This window comes from Stegodyphus dumicola, chromosome 10, assembly GCF_044657685.1.
Source record: "Stegodyphus dumicola isolate Sdum_Otavi_A_Nest chromosome 10, ASM4465768v1".
Lineage (NCBI taxonomy): Eukaryota > Metazoa > Arthropoda > Arachnida > Araneae > Eresidae > Stegodyphus > Stegodyphus dumicola.
Genome location: NC_140777.1, coordinates 101,276,021 through 101,301,532, shown reverse-complemented (window position 1 = coordinate 101,301,532; position 25,512 = coordinate 101,276,021). Strand labels below are relative to the sequence as shown.

Here is a 25,512-nt window from a genome sequence, read left to right as displayed (position 1 = left end):
ACAAGGCTGCCCTCTGGTGAGTAGCCAGTACTTGCCTTTTACTGAAGTACTTCAGTAAAAGGCAAGGCTCCCACTAGATAGGTTGTACCAGACTGTTGCGCTGTAACTTTTCTTAAAGTTAAATGTAATGTCCGTGTGTAACTTAAACCTGTTAATAAATATTTGTTACACTATACCGGACTCTTCTATGACCCTATCTAAAATGACCCTTTTACAACGGTAATTTACCAGATAAAATTACTTATTAGGGAATACAGAAAAATATCTAACCACTTACCTTTGTGACTTCATCTGCAGAGAGACTAAAAAAGTAATTCAGCTAAATCTGTTATAATAAATATTTATAATAATGCTAAATCCTGCAATAACTATTAATATGACAAATTTTGTAAACCTATTTATTTGGATGAAAAATAAACACTTTCAGAAATTTATGGCACTATATTATGATTAACAGAGGAAAAACACTTTTCAAAATTCAAAATAGTTTTTATTAATCCAATTTATGACATTTTCTTTTAATTCCTGAAAAATAATCTTAGATCCATGTAAAAAAAAAATATGTATTGTATATAAGAACTCTTGATAAACTGGATCTCTGCCATTGCCTTTCACAGCACCTAAAATAAAAAACATTCACAATTACTATATGTGAATATAATTTATAATTAAATTTAAACAAATGACTATTAGAATGCAAATTAAAGGAAGCATTTAAATTTTTTAACATTTAGTACCTATAAACAGAGTAGCAATTATTTGATTATAGTAAAATAAATATGGGGGATGCCTTTTAAAATTTTTTATGTCAGAAACTAAACTTAAACCACCAGCTGAACATATGAGGAGTTTTATCAATCAGCCATTGGTAGGTGACCTGGATACTGAATTAACATATAAAGTTGCCAAGATAAAGAGAGAAACAAAATTATGATAATCACATCTTACCTAATCATAAAACTATTTTAAATTTAATGTGTAGGCAAGTCCAAAAAGAATGAGAATGAATTTATTTTGTAACACAAAGTAAAGTTATCTTGCAGGAGCAAAAAAAACTTGTCTCATGAGATTGGCAAGTAAAAAATAATTAACTGCATCTGATAACACATAAGTGGTTGTTAACCATGCGCAGAAAATAAAATCTGATCACGATACAGATTTTATTTTCTGCACAGATTAGATTTTATTCATTTTAAACTTTTGAATTTAACTGCAGAAATCTACCAAAGAAGTATATATTTTATGTTGTAACAGTAGTAAATGAAGATGTGGCTAATCTTTGCTGTATGGTACACCTTGGTTTCTGTCTGAAGAAAATCGCAAAGTGGTAATGGTTGTTCATGAAACCTGGAAGCCCATTGTGTCAAATAAGTTTTTTGGTAACCCTAATATTGATAATGTTAGCGAAAGTATTCTTGGGAGGGAAATTAAGTTTTTGTCAATAAAAAAGGGTTACTTCCGCAAATATTGTCAATGTGTTGTGATAAACTTAGTTTTGGGCTCTTTTTTTGTAATAGTAACTCTTTTGTATGGACCCCGGTTTTTGGTTACTACCATTCTTTTCAATTGCAGTGTTTGGTTTCATGTAAGTGGTATGGTCTTGTATTTTGAACTTGCTATTATTTTGGTGTGGGTATCATCATTTGAGTATGTCTGAGGTGACTAAGAGACGAAAACTTTAATTGAATTGCTTACCTGGAAGATGGAAGAGATGGTGGTGGGAAGCCTAAACGTATGCATTTGAAAAAAAGGTATGTTAAAAAATGACGTTTCATTTATTTATTCGTCTCTGTGTGTTAATTTTTGTTAAAAGATTTGTTGTTTAATTTTTTATGTTAGGAAATATGTATTTTTTGTAACTTATTCTGATCTGTTTGTGCATTTTTGGTTGTCTCTGTGTTTTAAGACAGCGGCAAATTTTTTCTGGTTAACATGATAGTTTTAACCTTCTGATTTTCTTAAAGTGAAAATAGATCGATGTGTACATGGGAAAAGTTAAGGCAGTGCACAATGCCTAGTTTGTGCAGTTCTCTCTCTCTCTCTTTTTTTTAAGTTAAAATAGGTCGATGTGTACATGGACACCAAGTTTGTGTATGTCTTACTTCTTATTTTGGTTTTGTGTAGTGCCCATCTTGAAATCGGTGCCGATCTTGGTATCAAAAAAGAAACAATTCGCCAAGGGTTACTGTAGAGTAAATTTTTACCAAAGATGTTCTACCATAATCACCGTTTCAGTGGTTTAAACACTAGTGGAGCAGTATGCAGAGATGAAGATTTGAGTTTTGTTTACACAGCACGATGGTTTAGGCACTCCAGCTATTACGGTGAACAAGATTATAATAAACATAGCCACAACAATTGTCTATAAACATTGATGTATAACACTGCATGAACTAATAGATTTCTTATGTTAGCATATAGAGAATTCTTAATCGAAGTGAAAATGAGAAGACTGTGCATGCATTTCCTTTAATTGAAACATGGGTTTGACCATACAAATCTCAGTCTTATGGGACATGCCACACTATGCAGATAGACAGTAAATAGTGCTCATGCTGTTTTTGTTTCTTAGAGCTATGAAATAAATATACTTCTACATTTTTCTTTTCGGTTGATCTTTACATTACGGTAACTGGTAGTTTGGCGACATTTTGGAGGCGATAAAGGTTACTACCTGGGACTTTGGTAATAATGTGAGCAGTACTGAGTTCTGATTACGCATTATTTTGTGTGGGGGAAATGAGAGATCATGGGATATGTCATGTGATATTAATGGACGAATTACGGTTCTTTAATCGGAAAAGGGGGGAAATCGGGACAAAATCTGGAAATTTTGTATTTGGCTTCATTCTGTGTTGTGTGAAATAGTGTTTGTGAATTTTTGGATCCCATGGCCGTAAGTAAAGTGAATTCGAAATGGGTATTTAGTGGTATTGAAAAGGATAGTAAGAAATGTTTTTTAAGGTTGTGTGAGAGAGAAATAAACATGTTTTATTATGTTATTTATTTTACCTGGTATATTGCTTTGAAAGATAAGTATGATTTTAAAGATTCTGAAAGAGAATGAAGAAAAGTGTATCCGCCACGTAATGAAGATTCTGAAGGAGATTAGGTAAGTTAGTATTTTTAATTATTTTTATGCATTGTTGGAAATGTAAGGTGGAAAGGAATTTGGTATTATTGGGAAAATTGTTATTAGCAATGATTTAGTTTAAAGTAATTAGGATTGTAAGGTAATTTTTATTAATTGAATGTATGTGCTCATGTATATTTTAAGTGGTGTTTTTGAATTTAATTATATTTTAATGAAATCATAGTTATTTTGTGAATTTTATACTTGTAGGAATTTTGTGTATGTTTAAGTTGAAATAAATGTGCATGGAAATAATTTAAATATTTGATAATAAATATTTGTAATGCTTCATGTATGAATTCGTTGGTGACGTGTATAATGTAATAGATGATTTAGAGGTAAAAGTTTTTGGATATTTTATTTATTTTATATGTGGAAATGTTCATATTTGTAAAGGGTAAATACTTTTTCGCGATCAGGTAATTTCATATATGTTCTTTTTACCGGGTTTAAAGATTGAAAATGTCATGTATTTTCGTGAAATTTTTCGAATTTATGAGAAAAAAGCAGTGTACATGGATATAGTGAAGAGTGTGCGCAATGCCATTTTTGTGCAATTCTGGGATGTTTTTTTAAGTAAAAATAAGTCGACGTGTACATGGTTCAGTGATATTTTAATGAAATGATAGTTATTTTGTGAATTTTATGCTTGTAAGAATTTGGTTTACGTTTAAGTTGAAATAAACGTGCATGGAAATAATTTAAATATTTGATACTAAATATTTGTAATGCTTCATGTATAAATTCGTTGGTGACGTGTATAATGTAATAGATGATTTAGAGGTAAAAGTTTTTGGATATTTTATTTATTTTATATGTGGAAATGTTCATATTTGTAAAGGGTAAATACTTTTTCGCGATCAGGTAATTTCATATATGTTCTTTTTACCGGGTTTAAAGATTGAGAAAATTGTCATGTATTTTCGTGAAATTTTTCGAATTTATGAGAAAAAAGCAGTGTACATGGATATAGTGAAGAGTGTGCGCAATGCCATTTTTGTGCAATTCTGGGATTTTTTTTAAGTAAAAATAAGTCGGCATGTACATGGTTTATGTGTATGCGTTATTTTGAAAAACGCGTAAGGTGTATGGTATTGTGCACTTTTTCCGAATTTTGCAGTGAATATTTGTCATGATTAAGCAGTTTTGTGTTTGATAAAATTTCTAGCATAAGTGTAATTCGGCTAGTAGATTGTTGGAAGAAGTGTTCAGTAGATAAGAAGAAAAGAAACATGTCTTTACTTCGTGAAGACAAAATGGCGGCGGGGAAAAAAATAGAGGGTTGCTGTAGGGGAGTTGGTCGCCAAATTTTCGCCAAAAAATCGCCAAGTTACCGTAATGTAAAGATCAACCTTCTTTTCTTGTTTCACATTTGGATTACCTATCAAAAAGTAAGGAATTTTGATATTATTACAATATCTGAGTTAAAATAACATTCCAAATAACAATTATTGGTCATGTTAAGGTAATGAAAATTATAAATTAGGTTAAAAAGTAACCTTTAATGTGGCATATTTGTGAATTAAACTCTATCGACTTTAAAAACAACAAAACATCCCTCTTTATTAGGGAATTTAATAAACTAATTTTAAAGAGCTATGTATGAATTCTTTCCCTTCCATGTTATAATAACTGAAACAAAATTCCACTGATACAGTCAAAATTCCTAAATGCAAGTACATAAAATTTACTTTAGCAATTTTAAGAGATGAGACAGACTGAACACATGAATAAATTTCTATCAAAGAATAATTTATTAAATTTGGCCCGTTCCATAGTAAACTTTAACCATTAGATTACATTATTACACCATGTCATCAATTTGAAAAGCAAGTCATATGCCAGACCTTGATTGTAAAAGAAATACACAGAATAATATATAGATTATTGAAAAATGATCTGTACCAGTGTTTATAGATATGATTAAATGTAACAGAAAATTTACTGTCACAACCACATTTTTAAGTGAAATGTATAATTTTAACATTTTATAATATTTAAGATATAGCATTAAATGCAAAACTATGTACATGGACTAAGTAAATTAAAAAAAAATAATAATAATTAAAGAATGAATGTCATGAAAAATTTCAAAACAAGCAGAATTTAATTTAGAAGGCTTTTAGACACTTATGATAAATAAATTTGAGACTTCTTCACCCAAAATTAAATTATAATTAACTAAAACCAGTGTGACTGACCTTCCACAAATTCCTTCAGCTGCGATTTTTTTAAGCTTGAAAACCAAATTCTTCTGGTAATAACAGCTTAAACAGTTGAAATCCCTACAGAAAGTTTGATAACACAATAATAGAATTAATAGAATAGAAAAATTAACACAAAATTATAGAACATCATTTAAACTTAACATTATTACAAATTTTGGTGCTTTCTGACTATCTGCAAAGCTGTGAAAATCGGCAAAATGTTTGGTTAGTTTCTGGTTCATATCTACTGCTCTGTTCACAAGTAGTAATTCAAATAAGCACTTTAATTTTAGGATGCACACACACAAAAATATATATATTGGGTCAACATTCACATATTTTTCATCCAACGGAATACTATTTGGAAATAAAGATTAAATATAAAGCATGTAAATACATGTGTGTGGTATGCATATTCATATTTTGCTGTTATTGTGTACATACTCTTGCAGTTTTAACATAAGTTGAAGCTGTGAGGGCAGATGATCAGAAAATATCAGAATTTTTCATGTACAAGAAAAAATTGCCCTGACAATAAACAATGACAATAGTATCTCAATTGTTTAGCACTGACATTTACATAGTGCATTAGAAATATATAGTAATATATGTATAATAAAAAGATAATTGCGATAATTGCATACTATTAAATCCTTTTTTTAAATGACAAACTTATAACAATTCTTTCACATATAATTAAACAGAATTCTTTCACATGAACATCCAAAATCCATTCTTAACTAAAAAATAAATAATAAAACCATGTAAATTTCTTATGAAGCTCATCATTTCCAAAATGTCCATTTCTGAAAGTTCCCAGCATTTCTCAGTATATTATTAAATTACTAAACTAAGCATCAATGATTGTCATGTTCACTAATGTGACAATATCTTTCACACTTCTTTGTTACCACAAGTAACAAGTAAGCTTTGATAAATCTTTAACTGATACATGCTACATTTGTCTAAAATTTGTACAAATACTAAAATTAAATGAGCTTTATAATATACTCAAAGAAATAATTTTGCATGAAAATTTGTATGTTATGCAGCAGAATATTGGCCTGATTAATGATTCAGGAAATAATTCAAATTTCAGCTTGTGTTAAAATAAAAACTATAACACAAAGATAAGCAAATTTCCTTATGAACAATGCATATTAACAATATTATATACTGGCGATCACACAGTACTGATTGCTTCAATAAACATTATTGTAATGGTGTTATTTAAAAGACTAATATTTTAATTACTTTCTTAATTAAAACATTAGTCTTTTTCTCTTCCTCTTTCTAATACCAAAAGAAAACCCAGATAAGAAATATAAAAATATCAGTAAAAATAAATTATATTACTGAATGACACTTTACATTAATTACACTTATGCATATATTATTTTATTATAAATTATTTCAAAATAAAAGAAGAGAAGGAGGAGAAACTTTATTATTGGCATTTCTAAAATAATATAAACATTAATAATTTAGTACAGTTTATTATTTCAGGCAAAAAGAATTCCCTTTTCTGGATAGCATTTATATTTCCCTCTCAACTTCAATAAAACATTACAGAAATGTATTTATGTATGCTTGCATATTTGTAAATGTATGTGTGTGTGTATACATATGCACATACTTACAAACCCAGGTTCATACATTTCCGAATCCGGTCCCGATAACAGAACAGTACCCTCCAAAAAAACTTAAAACTTCCAATTCTCCATGTTTTAAAATTGAATTACTAACTAGATTAAGATAATGTTTCAACCATACGTATTTTGAACAAAACAATGCAAACTCTTATTTTTATACAATCGTTCAAACTATTTAATATAAATTTATTGCTGCAATAAAATAATAATCTGATCACACATAATATTTTGAAACAGAATGCATAAACTGAACTAAAAAGAATTCAGTCATAAACATTTGGATAGCAGGACAAATCAGATATTTGAAGACAGCCATTGAGATATACACGTAATTCACGACAGAACGGTAACAATTCATAAAGCTGTGATAGCTAACACATTTAACTGTCAAAATAACATAAATCGAAAAGCAGAAAAGTAAACATACAAGTATTGCAAATGAACTTACCTTTCATGCAACAAAAAATATCCATAGAAAAAGTAAACCTCATGGCGCAGCCATCTTGGATTTCGTTTCAAATCAGACGGACGCGTGACGTTTACGGATTTGCGGAAGAATACAAGGAACTAGTAGTTTGCCGGATGCAATGTGCAATGACGCGTAAGAATATAGTTCTGCAGAACTTCCTACATTATTCCGTAATAAACAGTACTATGTCATATTTTTTTCTTTACCTCATTAATTAATTAATAGGGAAATAGTTAAGTAATGCTGAATTAATTTTCAATGAAATGTAAAAATTTGCATGTATGTGACGACCACCTTCTGTCCAATATATTTCTGAGAATATAAACATATTTTGGAATCTGAGAGTATTAGTAAATAAATGTATAGAATATCGCCTCTCAAACGACCCCTCCTGAAAGTGACCAATAGTTCTGAGATTATAAATAAATATTGATATTAAGCATTATTTCTATAAGACGACCATCTCTATATAAGACCAAAGTTTCTAGAATCTTGGATAGTCATCAAAGAATTATTTTTACTGCGAAATTATCGCACGACTGTAATTCAATATCAATAACAGATCTCGCGATTGAAAAACATTTTCTGTCCTGTAATTAGGGGAAAAATTTTTTCCTTATGAGGTATTTCTCCCGCTTTCCTAGCGTGCCTTCGTGGTGTAAAGGTTCTGCACGCTGGGCCAGTATTTCAGAGGTCCGTGGTTCGATTCCCGGCAAAGGCGGTTGCTAATTTTTCATCTCTACGGCTTTCCAAAAAAAATCCTAATGTCTCTACAGTGGCGCCCGAACTACAAAAGTGTTGGATGAGGTATATCCACACCTAGGATTTAGTGATTGGGTACCCTTAAAAAAAAGTCGCCCTTTAAAAATGCTAGTAATATAAGGTATTTCTCCCGCTTTCCTAGCGTGTATTCGTGGTGTAGTGGTTCTGCACACTGGGCCGGTATTCCAGAGGCCCGTCGTTCGATTCCCGGCGAAGACAGTTGCTAATTTTTCATCTTTCCTGCTTCCAAAAAAATACCTAATGTCTCTATACCCAAATTTTCAAAAGAAATTCGTTTCAGAATTAATATATATATATATATAATTTTACCTATACTTAGTAGGATTAGTAATCTGTAAGTTATTATACATGTAATTTATACATTTTTTATAAAAAAAATATATGTTATTTAGAATTTTGCAAATATTCTAGAAAATGCTAATCCATTGAAAAAAACTTTTCCATGACTAAATAAATTTTGAAAAACGTCAGAAAAAATAGCAGTTAAAATTAATAACAAAATAACAAGAATAAATCATCAATTATATCAATATTTTTAATGTACAGCATTTAGAAACAATTTAGTAAAATACATATGAAAATTAAATAATGTGTAAGTTTCCAGATGTGCAATGTCAAAAAATTAAAACTGGTAAATTGAACAAATATCCTCAAAATGTTTGACAACGGAAGTCCTCCGGACAATGCAGAATGAATGTCCTCAGGATGTGAAATTGGTGAAGTCCTCAGGACATCTGAGAATCAACATCTTCAGGACGTCCTGTCATGTCCCGGGATATAGCGACTTAAATAAGACATCCTCAGGATGTTAAATTACGATCTCCTCAGGACATCTGATAATCAACATCCTTAGGACATCCTAAGTATGTCCCGGGATATTACGACTTAAATAAGACATCCTGAGGATGTTTTGTGCTATGGGGGACGTGGCATCCCCAAACATTGGATGGACTGTGGAACATTTTGAGGTAGAAGTGGCATAAAATCAACCTTGGTGTTTTTAGGAAAAGGCTTTTCTCTTGGAAATCATGATGTAATATGATAGTTCAACAAAAGGACTCTCAGACGGAATATATTAGAAAATGAGATTATAAGATGTGTTTATATATCTAAATCTTTGCAAAATCCTTAAAAAATACCTGAACACCCCCTGTACTCAGTGGTTTCCGATAGGTTTGTTGAATTTTAAATTTCAGACTGAACGTTTGAGGATTATTCATAGTGTTTCCTTTATTCTCATTTTTATTAATAATGCCTCATAAATATTTATTCAAATATATGAAAATTTCATTTTGTAATTTATAAAATACGCTGTTTTTAAATATTTTTTACCCAGAGGGATATTAGCCCGAATTCTGATCAAATGTGTATGTGTGGTAATGAAAAAAATGATCCCTTTGCGCGTAATACAAAGTATGAAAGCTTTCAGTTTAATATTTGTTTTTCCTGTATCTCTGGGTTTGTAAATTCTTTAACATCCAGTATATATACAATCGAGACATTTTTATAAAAAAGTTATTTAAATCCATTTCTTCCAAATTTCATGTCGTGACTGATTTGTTTGAGTAAAAGTCAGGTTATTTGAAAAAGGCAAAGAAAAGGATGGTTACGTACCTGGCGCGAGGGAGGGCTTTGCGGAGAACGTTCTAAGGGAAATTGCCTCATATACGTTGAGATAACGGAAACTGCAGAAGCCAACCATGCAGCCAGCACGTTGGCAAGGAATGAAACAGGGTAAAACTCTTAGCAATCTTAATGACAGAGCATATTGCTATGGAACATATATTGAAAATACTTCGTTTGAAAAGAAAGCAATATATTCTCATTTATTATTTCTAGTACGTTTTGACATAAAAGCCACAGAGAGAAAAAAATCTAAAATAAAAAATAACATCCTTATTCGTGTTTTAACGATAATCTGGAGATTTTTTATGCGAAATGCCGACAAATCACTTACGAAAAACAAAAAGGAAGTGGCTGACGGTCACTTCGAATTGGGAGCACAGACAACAAGGGAAAATATGCCTAAGAAAAATTTCAATAATAGCTACAGCTTTCCTTAATTCAATGAGAAGTTATACTTAAAAATAGAGCATATTGGTAAATCATAACTGAATATGGTGTGTAAACTAGTAAATTAATTTAAGAACACAAAAAGTAATTTAGCAATAGCATTTAACTGCAAATAATCATTTTAATTTCAGGTTAAGATATAATTTCATTTTTATTTTACAGTTCTGAAATGTAGCTGCAAAAAAGAATTTTAAACTGACTTTCTGTTTGCATTTCAGCTGTAGCGAAATCGATTGGACTGAAAACATCCTTCCTCTCTCTTATCGAATAAGGCAATTTTTTCCGTTCAAATCCAATGCTCAGTCAATGAGATCGTCACTTAGTCAGTCATTTTTCAGTCAAAGTCCAATTTTTATTCAGTCACTGGTCAGGCAAGGAGATGTTCCCTTTCTCGGTCCCTGTTCAGTGAATGTCCAATTTTTAGTCTGTCAGTGGTCAGTCAATGAGATCGTCACTTAATCAGTCATTGCTCAGTCAATGTCCAATTTTTAGGCAGTCACTGGTCAGTCAATGAGATTGGTGTCATGGCAAACGAATTTTTGACGAATATGAATTGAAATTGTGTAAACTTGTCTGAGATCTCGATAGTATGCTATAAGTCCTTGGTTTATTTTTAATTTTTTAAAGCAGAAATATTTTACTAATGGTTTTCTTAGGTTTGAAATTTTGAAACGCTTGCTATGATTGGTAGAAGGGATTGGTGTCATGGCAAACAAATTTTTGACGAATATGAATTGAAATTGTATAAACCTATCTGAGATCTCGATAATATGCTATAAGTCCTTTGTTTATTTTAAATTTTTTAAAGCAGAAATATTTTAGTAATGGTTTTCTTAGGTTTGAAATTTTGAAACGCTTGCTATGAGTCGAAGAAGGATGTTGAGTGTATTCGTCATCAATATAGATAACAGGGACGGTACCAAAGACGGCATCAACAGGGTGTTCTTGAGAATCTTGAATTGGTTTGAGTTCTGTTCTGTCTATTTGATCCAATTTGCCATTCATTCCTGGTTCATTATTTGTGTTAAGGAGATTACCAGAATCGATGTCACTTTGTGCTCCAAGATCGTTATGCGATACAATGCATTCAGCATCCAATGATTTAAAACAGGCATTCAAACTGAATTCTTCTTGGTTCAACATGGTTATACTGCTATTCGTGCCTATTTGATTACCTGAGTTATCAGGTTTTGGAAAATCAAAATCCATTTCTGTTTCATGTTGCAGGTAATTAAATTGGTTTTCATCGCTGATATTGTGCACATCATAAGGATTATTATCGAAATCTTTGGCAAAATGGTGGATGTGGTCAGTATCACTATCAATATGCAAATTAAGAAGATTATTATCAAGAGCTTCGTTATTAACTTCGAGGACATCGGTGTCACTGTTTATATCCACATCAAAGGAATCATCATTAAATTCATTAATATCATCATATGAATCAAGGAAATCTAAATTAAGTACCTTCTTTCCGTTGTTAAACTTGTGTTCATTACGGTTAATAGAGTTTTCATCATTATTTTTCCGAGTTTTCTCTTCTCTTCCAGGAAACAAAAGAAACACAGTCGCAAAACAAATAAGTATGCCCAATAGGCTGTCGATAAACGGTGTTGGTATAAAAACGTAGCACAATACTGTGAAAAAAAAGAACTCCATTTCTAAAAATGGTTCCAATTCGATTTCAGCATTAAAAATAAAGAGTTTAAGCAAATAAGCTCCACACGTAAGTTTTGAGCACCACTAGATTCGGTATCTCTAATGATTATGGTTTATAAGCATTGTTAAAAATGTATACATTAACTTTGTTGTAATTCAACAAAAGCCTAAAACAATTATTGGTAAATTCATTGTTTCGAACGCTATTAAAAGGATTCCTTGAATATGTAACAATGAAAGGTATTCTGATATATAACTCATAATAGAAGGAAGATTCTATGTGTCTGTCTTTCGTTTGGGCTGAGTATAAGCTAATAGACCCAGGGCTACGAATTTGCTACATAGGTGCATCTAGACAAGAGCCAGTGCACCTCGAAACGAGGTTTCCAAAATTTGAATGAGGTTTCAAATTATATTTTTTTAATTTTTGTTTTATTCATTTGTCTTTGATAAAATCGATAATTCTCTTTCATTACATCAGCAATAATGGCACGAGGCCATTGTTGCTAGTGTATCCCTGTTGCCATTCGGAAAAATGAGGGCGAAAATTACCGTTTTAAGAATTTTTAATTAATATCTCTGATTTTTGCTATTTTTTGGATAAAAGTGTAAGCGGAAAATTGGAAAACGAACCAACGCTAAACTACCGCTGCCATACATATTCAAATAAATAATTCTTTTTGGGGGGGCTTCTTGCTATACAAAACATAAACGTAATACTTATATATAACCAGAGATTATTATTATTAGATCGAAAATACGTGAATACTATGGAGAAAATATTTATCAATAAAAAAAGTACTTTCAAAACATGTATTTTTCTTTGACCTATTATTTTAAAGCACAGAAATTATGTTATCCATACACTCTCATGAAAATGGCTTCATCAACCTTAGGCTGGGTAAAAATTCATCTAAATATATACACAATACAGAAATATATCAAAATATTTTTAATTCTTTAATATCCACCTCTTTAAGATAAAATCAACTGGTTAGCGTAACGTTAACTTACGTTACATAATTAGCAAGAACAATACACCAAAATGAGTTTTGGTGATCGATGTGCATAGTGTATATAGTGTTTTTCCTACTTTTCATTATTTATTCTTTATTATATTTCCTTAATTAGTGCTGGCAAATCGATATGGATCTTTCGCCCTCTGGGGCAGCACTTTGATGTGTATTATGTATTAAAAATTTCGACAACTGGTCTGTACAACTATGCTTCGCCCACTCCTTTTGTGTGCCTAAACAACTACCCCTACGCTATTCCGTTAGCTTCAAGACACGGAAGTAGGAAGACGCTACAGCTGTAGCACCTACAAGGAGAACGATATGCCAAAGTTTTTATACTACAGATGTGCTAATTTGCTTTTACGATTTGAAAGTTACGCTTCAGATATATTTAAATCGCTATTTTACCTATTCGCTATTATCGCTATTTTTAAGTTTTGCCACTGTTACATATTGCCACATTGTATGTGATTCAGAACTTCAAGTGCACAGGTTTGTTCCATCATTTGGATTTATTTTTCACTTTTATGATACCCACTAAGGACAGATATGGATAGGTAAAGATTTCAGGGTCATGTTCCTATTAAATAAGCGAAGCCCTATGACCTATATATCATTAGAGGTAATGTATTTATCCCTAGGAAGGGCTACAAATAATAAGATCAATCATATGCTTACATACGGAACGATCACAACAGACGACATTCTGACATCATACCAGGCGACGACATTTCATACGACCATCATAACAGACATTCTGAACATGCAAAACCGAGTGAATAGACTATAAAACTTCAATCCTCTACATTCCTCAATAATATGATATACTAATTTGGAAAGATGCTCAGTAGAATTCAAGGCAGGGCTGTCTACTACGAGGCTCAGGAAGCTGTCTACTACCAGCTTCCCCACAACCGGGGTTATATAGACGGATCGAGACTCATCGCTCCTACACATTTCAACTCCACTAGTGTCTATTCTCTATATTTTCCTGCCCAGGTAAGAATGGCAACTCGATGGCATGTATTTAGGAAAGGTACTCTCGTGTGTCTACGGCTTCCGAAGGCCATTGAAGGGAGCGATACACGATCTTATTACTGACTGTACGACTGTCGCCTGCTTCAGCTAGGGGGTAATTTGAGCTATTGTTTACTTCGTTGACAGTGTACAATACGGCTGAGACGTCTCACTCGACGATTATTCTAAGTTAACTGTGCTTTGTACTTTGCCCCATCGCTAGTTCGTTTTCCCGCCATCCGTGCATTCTCGGTATGCACTTGACACTGTCTTATATTAAAATGCTGTCCCGCTGAGGATTTTGGAAATTGTATTTCCCATGCGACGAGTGACTACTATCTGCCCGATATTGAAGCTGTGTCATAAAGTTTACCTATACTGGTATGTGAAACCACTGATTATCAACAACCACAGTGCTAGCTTTACGTGCATTTAGCACAACTTCCTCACGTAAGCCCAGATGCGGCGCAGCGCTATTCAATTTCCATAGCCATGTCTATCCCTAATTTAGTGGCACTTCAGTGTAGTTACAAAACATGAAGCTTGGACATACGTATAACGATTGCAATAGAAAAAGATTAATTTACTACCAAAAAAGAGGAGAAAAAGACACAGTATATTGGTTCAGAAAAATTAAGGACAATTTTTCTAAAGGTTTTATTGTTCTTACTGGATTCTTTTATAACGAGAAACTTAAAGTAAGGAATGTAGAAACAAATATCAAAATTAATTCGGATTACAGTCAGAAAAAACTTTAAACACCTATATTAAAAGACGAAATGTCATCTCTTTATCCAAAAGATCTTGAATGTATTAAGTTCCATCAGGTCAAGGCTACAATTCATACCTCTAAATCTACTGCTTTAAGGTTTGAAAAAATAAGATATGAAACCGGAATTAAAGCTGTACCCTCTAGTTGCATATCCTCGAAATCTCCTGATGTGTCTCCCATGGATTAATGTGCATTTGTACGTTTAAAACAAGCTCTTTATACCCCACATAGCACAAAAACATCTTTGGGATATCCCGAGGATGTTGCTCGCGGGATATGCGCACATCCTCAGGACATCCCGGAATATCCCGCAAACCTCCTCCCGAGTGCTTAATGTCACATCCCGGGATATCCTCAGGACATCCTAACTAAGTCCCATCGACAGCGTGCGGGATGTTATTAGGATATGAACTCCTACCTACTACATCCTCAGGACATCCCACCATATCCTAAAAACATCCTATCTCCCATCGACAGCTCATGGGATGTTATTAGGACTTAACGTCCTACTTACTACATCCTCAGGACATCCCGTAATATCCCAGTTTCCTCCTAAAGTCATCCTCCTGAGTGTTTAATGTCACATCCCAGTATATCCTTAGGACATCCTATCTAGGTCCCACCGACAGCGTATGGGATGTTATCAGGATTTCAAATTTTTACTAGTTACAATATCACTTTAACCTTTAAAATACATACTCTCCACTGCTTAATACCCGGTATATATACAAAGAAACTTCCAGTGAAAATATGTGAAAGTGTCGTAATGATCTAAAACCTACTTATTTTACAGACAGTCTCAAATCCTTCTCCTAGAGTTACTCAGGAAAAATCAGAAATGTTGAGAATATTTATACAACTTATTTTGTTTTAAAAACTAAATTTGTGAATATATTAAAACTGAGCAAGGAAATTAAAATGAATTATTAATACAAAATATTATAACAGAAAATTTTGCTTTTATTTTTAAGATATTAAAAATCTTTCGAACATTTTTAAACATCCAATAGCCCCCAAATTGAAGTATTCACAATTAAACTATTTTACAAAATCAGTTTCTAATTTCAGTTAATTTGTATTAAAAATTCAATAATAAAATTAGCCATTTAATAATCTTTACATAAATGAATCATCTTTCTTTAAAACATGTAAAGAAATTTTAGTGTTTTGATGAGACTGTTGGGAAATTGTTAAAAGGAATAAATTGTATTTTTAAAACTAAATCAGTATGTTTTTGTAACATGAAAATGCTGCAGGCTGTTTTATATATTTAATATTTAGTTGTAAAAATTATGTTGACATTATGTTAACAATTCTTTACATCATTCAAAAGGTAACTCAAGCTCTTCTAAAATTCTATCTTTCTACTCACACACACACACACAAAAAAAAAAAAAAAAAAATCTGAAAGGCCTCAGATTTTAGCAGTCACTTAAAAGGGCTCAAAGTTTATGAGTGCATAGATTATCAATACAGACGGGGCAGTGGAAATAGCAAAACATTTTATAAGATACTGACACCAGAAATTTAAATATCTTCTGTATATTTGAAAGGTGAAGAACTATATCATGTAATTATATAAAAATATTAAATGTTTTCAATTAGATATATGATGAATTAAATGCATTTTAAATCAATCAGATTAAAAAGTAAAAAAAAAAAAAAATACATTGTTAAGAACTGTGTGTATTGCTTTTAAATAGCTTGGCTTGTTAATCAATAAGAGATTAGATTTTAATATGTTAAATTTTGCCAAATGACAAAACTTGAATGAAAAGCGAAACAAGTTTACAATTGACGACATGAAGTCACATTTTGAAACTAATAGCCCTTTTGGACTAAAAAAAAAAAGTTCTGAAAATAATTTGCACTTGTGCTTATGCAAATTTCAGTACAATGAAATTTACCAGTTGAAATCAGCACCAAATTAAACTTCGTAAATTCTAGCACGTTAAAGGTTATCTCATCCAGAATTTTATTACTAACCATTCATTTTCAGAGCAAAATAACACAGTAATTGCCATTTATATGACAATCAATATCGAAAATTTAAATCTGCATTTTACACAACAGAGAAAAATTCCAAAAGAAGATCTACTGTTTACCATGCAATTAAGGCATTTTATTCTGCAATCAGCTTTACCAATTATTAATACTTCTAAGTATATTCAGTTTATTCTTTCTGTTTAATATACGTTGTGTAAAATTTTCCATAAATTTATTCATTCATTTTATTTTGAGGTGAGCTGTTGTTCAATTCTCAATGTCAACGAAAATGTTTAGTTCATGTTTTATTCGGTCTCAAAAGAGAAATGAAAACATGTGGATTTATGTACGTGTTATAAATACATGTATTATGAATCAAAATACATGAGAAATCAGAGTGAGAAAAGCACTACTACCTTAATCTGTGATTATAATATAACAAATGCAGTGAATTATAGTTAATAAATAGTGAAAATATTTATATTTCTGAAATATTTCATATATAACATTTTAAGTTTCGCATATGTGGCAATTTGAGAATTTTTTACGTATACCAATTTTTTTTAAATGTCTAAAAATTTTTGTATTTTCAAGGAAAGCTTATTCTTTCACCTTTAGTATACAAGTAATGGTGTAACCAATCCCTTAACATAAACTGTTGGACTAACTGTGACAACAAGGCTGCCCTCTGGTGAGTAGCCAGTACTTGCCTTTTACTGAAGTACTTCAGTAAAAGGCAAGGCTCCCACTAGATAGGTTGTACCAGACTGTTGCGCTGTAACTTTTCTTAAAGTTAAATGTAATGTCCGTGTGTAACTTAAACCTGTTAATAAATATTTGTTACACTATACCGGACTCTTCTATGACCCTATCTAAAATGACCCTTTTACAACGGTAATTTACCAGATAAAATTACTTATTAGGGAATACAGAAAAATATCTAACCACTTACCTTTGTGACTTCATCTGCAGAGAGACTAAAAAAGTAATTCAGCTAAATCTGTTATAATAAATATTTATAATAATGCTAAATCCTGCAATAACTATTAATATGACAAATTTTGTAAACCTATTTATTTGGATGAAAAATAAACACTTTCAGAAATTTATGGCACTATATTATGATTAACAGAGGAAAAACACTTTTCAAAATTCAAAATAGTTTTTATTAATCCAATTTATGACATTTTCTTTTAATTCCTGAAAAATAATCTTAGATCCATGTAAAAAAAAATATGTATTGTATATAAGAACTCTTGATAAACTGGATCTCTGCCATTGCCTTTCACAGCACCTAAAATAAAAAACATTCACAATTACTATATGTGAATATAATTTATAATTAAATTTAAACAAATGACTATTAGAATGCAAATTAAAGGAAGCATTTAAATTTTTTAACATTTAGTACCTATAAACAGAGTAGCAATTATTTGATTATAGTAAAATAAATATGGGGGATGCCTTTTAAAATTTTTTATGTCAGAAACTAAACTTAAACCACCAGCTGAACATATGAGGAGTTTTATCAATCAGCCATTGGTAGGTGACCTGGATACTGAATTAACATATAAAGTTGCCAAGATAAAGAGAGAAACAAAATTATGATAATCACATCTTACCTAATCATAAAACTATTTTAAATTTAATGTGTAGGCAAGTCCAAAAAGAATGAGAATGAATTTATTTTGTAACACAAAGTAAAGTTATCTTGCAGGAGCAAAAAAAAACTTGTCTCATGAGATTGGCAAGTAAAAAATAATTAACTGCATCTGATAACATTTATCTGATAACACATAAGTGGTTGTTAACCATGCGCAGAAAATAAAATCTGATCACGATACAGATTTTATTTTCTGCACAGATTAGATTTTATTCATTTTAAACTTTTGAATTTAACTGCAGAAATCTACCAAAGAAGTATATATTTTATGTTGTAACAGTAGTAAATGAAGATGTGGCTAATCTTTGCTGTATGGTACACCTTGGTTTCTGTCTGAAAAAAATCGCAAAGTGGTAATGGTTGTTCATGAAACCTGGAAGCCCATTGTGTCAAATAAGTTTTTTGGTAACCCTAATATTGATAATGTTAGCGAAAGTATTCTTGGGAGGGAAATTAAGTTTTTGTCAATAAAAAAGGGTTACTTCCGCAAATATTGTCAATGTGTTGTGATAAACTTAGTTTTGGGCTCTTTTTTTGTAATAGTAACTCTTTTGTATGGACCCCGGTTTTTGGTTACTACCACTCTTTTCAATTGCAGTGTTTGGTTTCATGTAAGTGGTATGGTCTTGTATTTTGAACTTGCTATTATTTTGGTGTGGGTATCATCATTTGAGTATGTCTGAGGTGACTAAGAGACGAAAACTTTAATTGAATTGCTTACCTGGAAGATGGAAGAGATGGTGGTGGGAAGCCTAAACGTATGCATTTGAAAAAAAGGTATGTTAAAAAATGACGTTTCATTTATTTATTCGTCTCTGTGTGTTAATTTTTGTTAAAAGATTTGTTGTTTAATTTTTTATGTTAGGAAATATGTATTTTTTGTAACTTATTCTGATCTGTTTGTGCATTTTTGGTTGTCTCTGTGTTTTAAGACAGCGGCAAATTTTTTCTGGTTAACATGATAGTTTTAACCTTCTGATTTTCTTAAAGTGAAAATAGATCGATGTGTACATGGGCAAAGTTAAGGCAGTGCACAATGCCTAGTTTGTGCAGTTCTCTCTCTCTCTTTTTTTTTAAGTTAAAATAGGTCGATGTGTACATGGACACCAAGTTTGTGCATGTCTTTGACTTCTTATTTTGGTTTTGTGTAGTGCCCATCTTGAAATCGGTGCCGATCTTGGTATCAAAAAAGAAACAATTCGCCAAGGGTTACTGTAGAGTAAATTTTTACCAAAGATGTTCTACCATAATCACCGTTTCAGTGGTTTAAACACTAGTGGAGCAGTATGCAGAGATGAAGATTTGAGTTTTGTTTACACAGCACGATGGTTTAGGCACTCCAGCTATTACGGTGAACAAGATTATAATAAACATAGCCACAACAATTGTCTATAAACATTGATGTATAACACTGCATGAACTAATAGATTTCTTATGTTAGTATATAGAGAATCCTTAATCGAAGTGAAAATGAGAAGACTGTGCATGCATTTCCTTTAATTGAAACATGGGTTTGACCATACAAATCTCAGTCTTATGGGACATGCCACACTATGCAGATAGACAGTAAATAGTGCTCATGCTGTTTTTGTTTCTTAGAGCTATGAAATAAATATACTTCTACATTTTTCTTTTCGGTTGATCTTTACATTACGGTAACTGGTAGTTTGGCGACATTTTGGAGGCGATAAAGGTTACTACCTGGGACTTTGGTAATAATGTGAGCAGTACTGAGTTCTGATTACGCATTATTTTGTGTGGGGGAAATGAGAGATCATGGGATATGTCATGTGATATTAATGGACGAATTACGGTTCTTTAATCGGAAAAGGGGGGAAATCGGGACAAAATCTGGAAATTTTGTATTTGGCTTCATTCTGTGTTGTGTGAAATAGTGTTTGTGAATTTTTGGATCCCATGGCCGTAAGTAAAGTGAATTCGAAATGGGTATTTAGTGGTATTGAAAAGGATAGTAAGAAATGTTTTTTAAGGTTGTGTGAGAGAGAAATAAACATGTTTTATTATGTTATTTATTTTACCTGGTATATTGCTTTGAAAGATAAGTATGATTTTAAAGATTCTGAAAGAGAATGAAGAAAAGTGTATCCGCCACGTAATGAAGATTCTGAAGGAGATTAGGTAAGTTAGTATTTTTAATTATTTTTATGCATTGTTGGAAATGTAAGGTGGAAAGGAATTTGGTATTATTGGGAAAATTGTTATTAGCAATGATTTAGTTTAAAGTAATTAGGATTGTAAGGTAATTTTTATTAATTGAATGTATGTGCTCATGTATATTTTAAGTGGTGTTTTTGAATTTAATTATATTTTAATGAAATGATAGTTATTTTGTGAATTTTATACTTGTAGGAATTTTGTGTATGTTTAAGTTGAAATAAATGTGCATGGAAATAATTTAAATATTTGATAATAAATATTTGTAATGCTTCATGTATGAATTCGTTGGTGACGTGTATAATGTAATAGATGATTTAGAGGTAAAAGTTTTTGGATATTTTATTTATTTTATATGTGGAAATGTTCATATTTGTAAAGGGTAAATACTTTTTCGCGATCAGGTAATTTCATATATGTTCTTTTTACCGGGTTTAAAGATTGAAAATGTCATGTATTTTCGTGAAATTTTTCGAATTTATGAGAAAAAAGCAGTGTACATGGATATAGTGAAGAGTGTGCGCAATGCCATTTTTGTGCAATTCTGGGATGTTTTTTTAAGTAAAAATAAGTCGACGTGTACATGGTTCAGTGATATTTTAATGAAATGATAGTTATTTTGTGAATTTTATGCTTGTAAGAATTTGGTTTACGTTTAAGTTGAAATAAACGTGCATGGAAATAATTTAAATATTTGATACTAAATATTTGTAATGCTTCATGTATAAATTCGTTGGTGACGTGTATAATGTAATAGATGATTTAGAGGTAAAAGTTTTTGGATATTTTATTTATTTTATATGTGGAAATGTTCATATTTGTAAAGGGTAAATACTTTTTCGCGATCAGGTAATTTCATATATGTTCTTTTTACCGGGTTTAAAGATTGAGAAAATTGTCATGTATTTTCGTGAAATTTTTCGAATTTATGAGAAAAAAGCAGTGTACATGGATATAGTGAAGAGTGTGCGCAATGCCATTTTTGTGCAATTCTGGGATTTTTTTTAAGTAAAAATAAGTCGGCGTGTACATGGTTTATGTGTATGTGTTATTTTGAAAAACGCGTAAGGTGTATGGTATTGTGCACTTTTTCCGAATTTTGCAGTGAATATTTGTCATGATTAAGCAGTTTTGTGTTTGATAAAATTTCTAGCATAAGTGTAATTCGGCTAGTAGATTGTTGGAAGAAGTGTTCAGTAGATAAGAAGAAAAGAAACATGTCTTTACTTCGTGAAGACAAAATGGCGGCGGGGAAAAAAAATAGAGGGTTGCTGTAGGGGAGTTGGTCACCAAATTTTCGCCAAGTTACCGTAATGTAAAGATCAACCTTCTTTTCTTGTTTCACATTTGGATTACCTATCAAAAAGTAAGGAATTTTGATATTATTACAATATCTGAGTTAAAATAACATTCCAAATAACAATTATTGGTCATGTTAAGGTAATGAAAATTATAAATTAGGTTAAAAAGTAACCCTTAATGTGGCATATTTTTGAATTAAACTCTATCGACTTTAAAAACAACAAAACATCCCTCTTTATTAGGGAATTTAATAAACTAATTTTAAAGAGCTATGTATGAATTCTTTCCCTTCCATGTTATAATAACTGAAACAAAATTCCACTGATACAGTCAAAATTCCTAAATGCAAGTACATAAAATTTACTTTAGCAATTTTAAGAGATGAGACAGACTGAACACATGAATAAATTTCTATCAAAGAATAATTTATTAAATTTGGCCCGTTCCATAGTAAACTTTAACCATTAGATTACATTATTACACCATGTCATCAATTTGAAAAGCAAGTCATATGCCAGACCTTGATTGTAAAAGAAATACACAGAATAATATATAGATTATTGAAAAATGATCTGTACCAGTGTTTATAGATATGATTAAATGTAACAGAAAATTTACTGTCACAACCACATTTTTAAGTGAAATGTATAATTTTAACATTTTATAATATTTAAGATATAGCATTAAATGCAAAACTATGTACATGGACTAAGTAAATTAAAAAAAAATAATAATAATTAAAGAATGAATGTCATGAAAAATTTCAAAACAAGCAGAATTTAATTTAGAAGGCTTTTAGACACTTATGATAAATAAATTTGAGACTTCTTCACCCAAAATTAAATTATAATTAACTAAAACCAGTGTGACTGACCTTCCACAAAATCCTTCAGCTGCGATTTTTTTAAGCTTGAAAACCAAATTCTTCTGGTAATAACAGCTTAACCAGTTGAAATCCCTACAGAAAGTTTGATAACACAATAATAGAATTAATAGAATAGAAAAATTAACACAAAATTATAGAACATCATTTAAACTTAACATTATTACAAATTTTGGTGCTTTCTGACTATCTGCAAAGCTGTGAAAATCGGCAAAATGTTTGGTTAGTTTCTGGTTCATATCTACTGCTCTGTTCACAAGTAGTAATTCAAATAAGCACTTTAATTTTAGGATGCACACACACAAAAATATATATATTGGGTCAACATTCACATATTTTTCATCCAACGGAATACTATTTGGAAATAAAGATTAAATATAAAGCATGTAAATACATGTGTGTGGTATGCATATTCATATTTTGCTGTTATTGTGTACATACTCTTGCAGTTTTAACATAAGTTGAAGCTGTGAGGGCAGATGATCAGAAAATATCAGAATTTTTCATGTACAAGAAAAAATTGCCCTGACAATAAACAATGACAATAGTATCTCAATTGTTTAGCACTGACATTTACATAGTGCATTAGAAATATATAGTAATATATGTATAATAAAAAGATAATTGCGATAATTGCATACTATTAAATCCTTTTTTTAAATGACAAACTTATAACAATTCTTTCACATATAATTAAACAGAATTCTTTCACATGAACATCCAAAATCCATTCTTAACTAAAAAATAAATAATAAAACCATGTAAATTTCTTATGAAGCTCATCATTTCCAAAATGTCCATTTCTGAAAGTTCCCAGCATTTCTCAGTATATTATTAAATTACTAAACTAAGCATCAATGATTGTCATGTTCACTAATGTGACAATATCTTTCACACTTCTTTGTTACCACAAGTAACAAGTAAGCTTTGATAAATCTTTAACTGATACATGCTACATTTGTCTAAAATTTGTACAAATACTAAAATTAAATGAGCTTTATAATGTACTCAAAGAAATAATTTTGCATGAAAATTTGTATGTTATGTAGCAGAATATTGGCCTGATTAATGATTCAGGAAATAATTCAAATTTCAGCTTGTGTTAAAATAAAAACTATAACACAAAGATAAGCAAATTTCCTCATGAACAATGCATATTAACAATATTATATACTGGCGATCACACAGTACTGATTGCTTCAATAAACATTATTGTAATGGTGTTATTTAAAAGACTAATATTTTAATTACTTTCTTAATTAAAACATTAGTCTTTTTCTCTTCCTCTTTCTAATACCAAAAGAAAACCCAGATAAGAAATATAAAAATATCAGTAAAAATAAATTATATTATTGAATGACACTTTACATTAATTACACTTATGCATATATTATTTTATTATAAATTATTTCAAAATAAAAGAAGAGAAGGAGGAGAAACTTTATTATTGGCATTTCTAAAATAATATAAACATTAATAATTTAGTACAGTTTATTATTTCAGGCAAAAAGAATTCCCTTTTCTGGATAGCATTTATATTTCCCTCTCAACTTCAATAAAACATTACAGAAATGTATTTATGTATGCTTGCATATTTGTAAATGTATGTGTGTGTGTATACATAAGCACATACTTACAAACCCAGGTTCATACATTTCCGAATCCGGTCCCGATAACAGAACAGTACCCTCCAAAAAAACTTAAAACTTCCAATTCTCCATGTTTTAAAATTGAATTACTAACTAGATTAAGATAATGTTTCAACCATACGTATTTTGAACAAAACAATGCAAACTCTTATTTTTATACAATCGTTCAAACTATTTAATATAAATTTATTGCTGCAATAAAATAATAATCTGATCACACATAATATTTTGAAACAGAATGCATAAACTGAACTAAAAAGAATTCAGTCATAAACATTTGGATAGCAGGACAAATCAGATATTTGAAGACAGCCATTGAGATATACACGTAATTCACGACAGAACGGTAACAATTCATAAAGCTGTGATAGCTAACACATTTAACTGTCAAAATAACATAAATCAAAAAGCAGAAAAGTAAACATACAAGTATTGCAAATGAACTTACCTTTCATGCAACAAAAAATATCCATAGAAAAAGTAAACCTCATGGCGCAGCCATCTTGGATTTCGTTTCAAATCAGACGGACGCGTGACGTTTACAGATTTGCGGAAGAATACAAGGAACTAGTAGTTTGCCGGATGCAATGTGCAATGACGCGTAAGAATATAGTTCTGCAGAACTTCCTACATTATTCCGTAATAAACAGTACTATGTCATATTTTTTTCTTTACCTCATTAATTAATTAATAGGGAAATAGTTAAGTAATGCTGAATTAATTTTCAATGAAATGTAAAAATTTGCATGTATGTGACGACCACCTTCTGTCCAATATATTTCTGAGAATATAAACATATTTTGGAATCTGAGAGTATTAGTAAATAAATGTATAGAATATCGCCTCTCAAACGACCCCTCCTGAAAGTGACCAATAGTTCTGAGATTATAAATAAATATTGATATTAAGCATTATTTCTATAAGACGACCATCTCTATATAAGACCAAAGTTTCTAGAATCTTGGATAGTCATCAAAGAATTATTTTTACTGCGAAATTATCGCACGACTGTAATTCAATATCAATAACAGATCTCGCGATTGAAAAACATTTTCTGTCCTGTAATTAGGGGA

General features: G+C 30.8%; 1 long non-coding RNA gene across 1 annotated transcript; it reads right to left on the bottom strand.

The window, feature by feature from the left end:
* Nucleotides 1–477: 477 nt before the first annotated feature.
* Nucleotides 478–7,506, bottom strand: LOC146995053 (uncharacterized). The gene is made up of 3 exons (XR_015043493.1): nucleotides 7,441–7,506; nucleotides 5,335–5,418; nucleotides 478–620 (listed from the first exon to the last, which is right to left on the bottom strand). It is a non-coding gene; the product is annotated as an uncharacterized LOC146995053 (long non-coding RNA).
* Nucleotides 7,507–25,512: the final 18,006 nt, after the last annotated feature.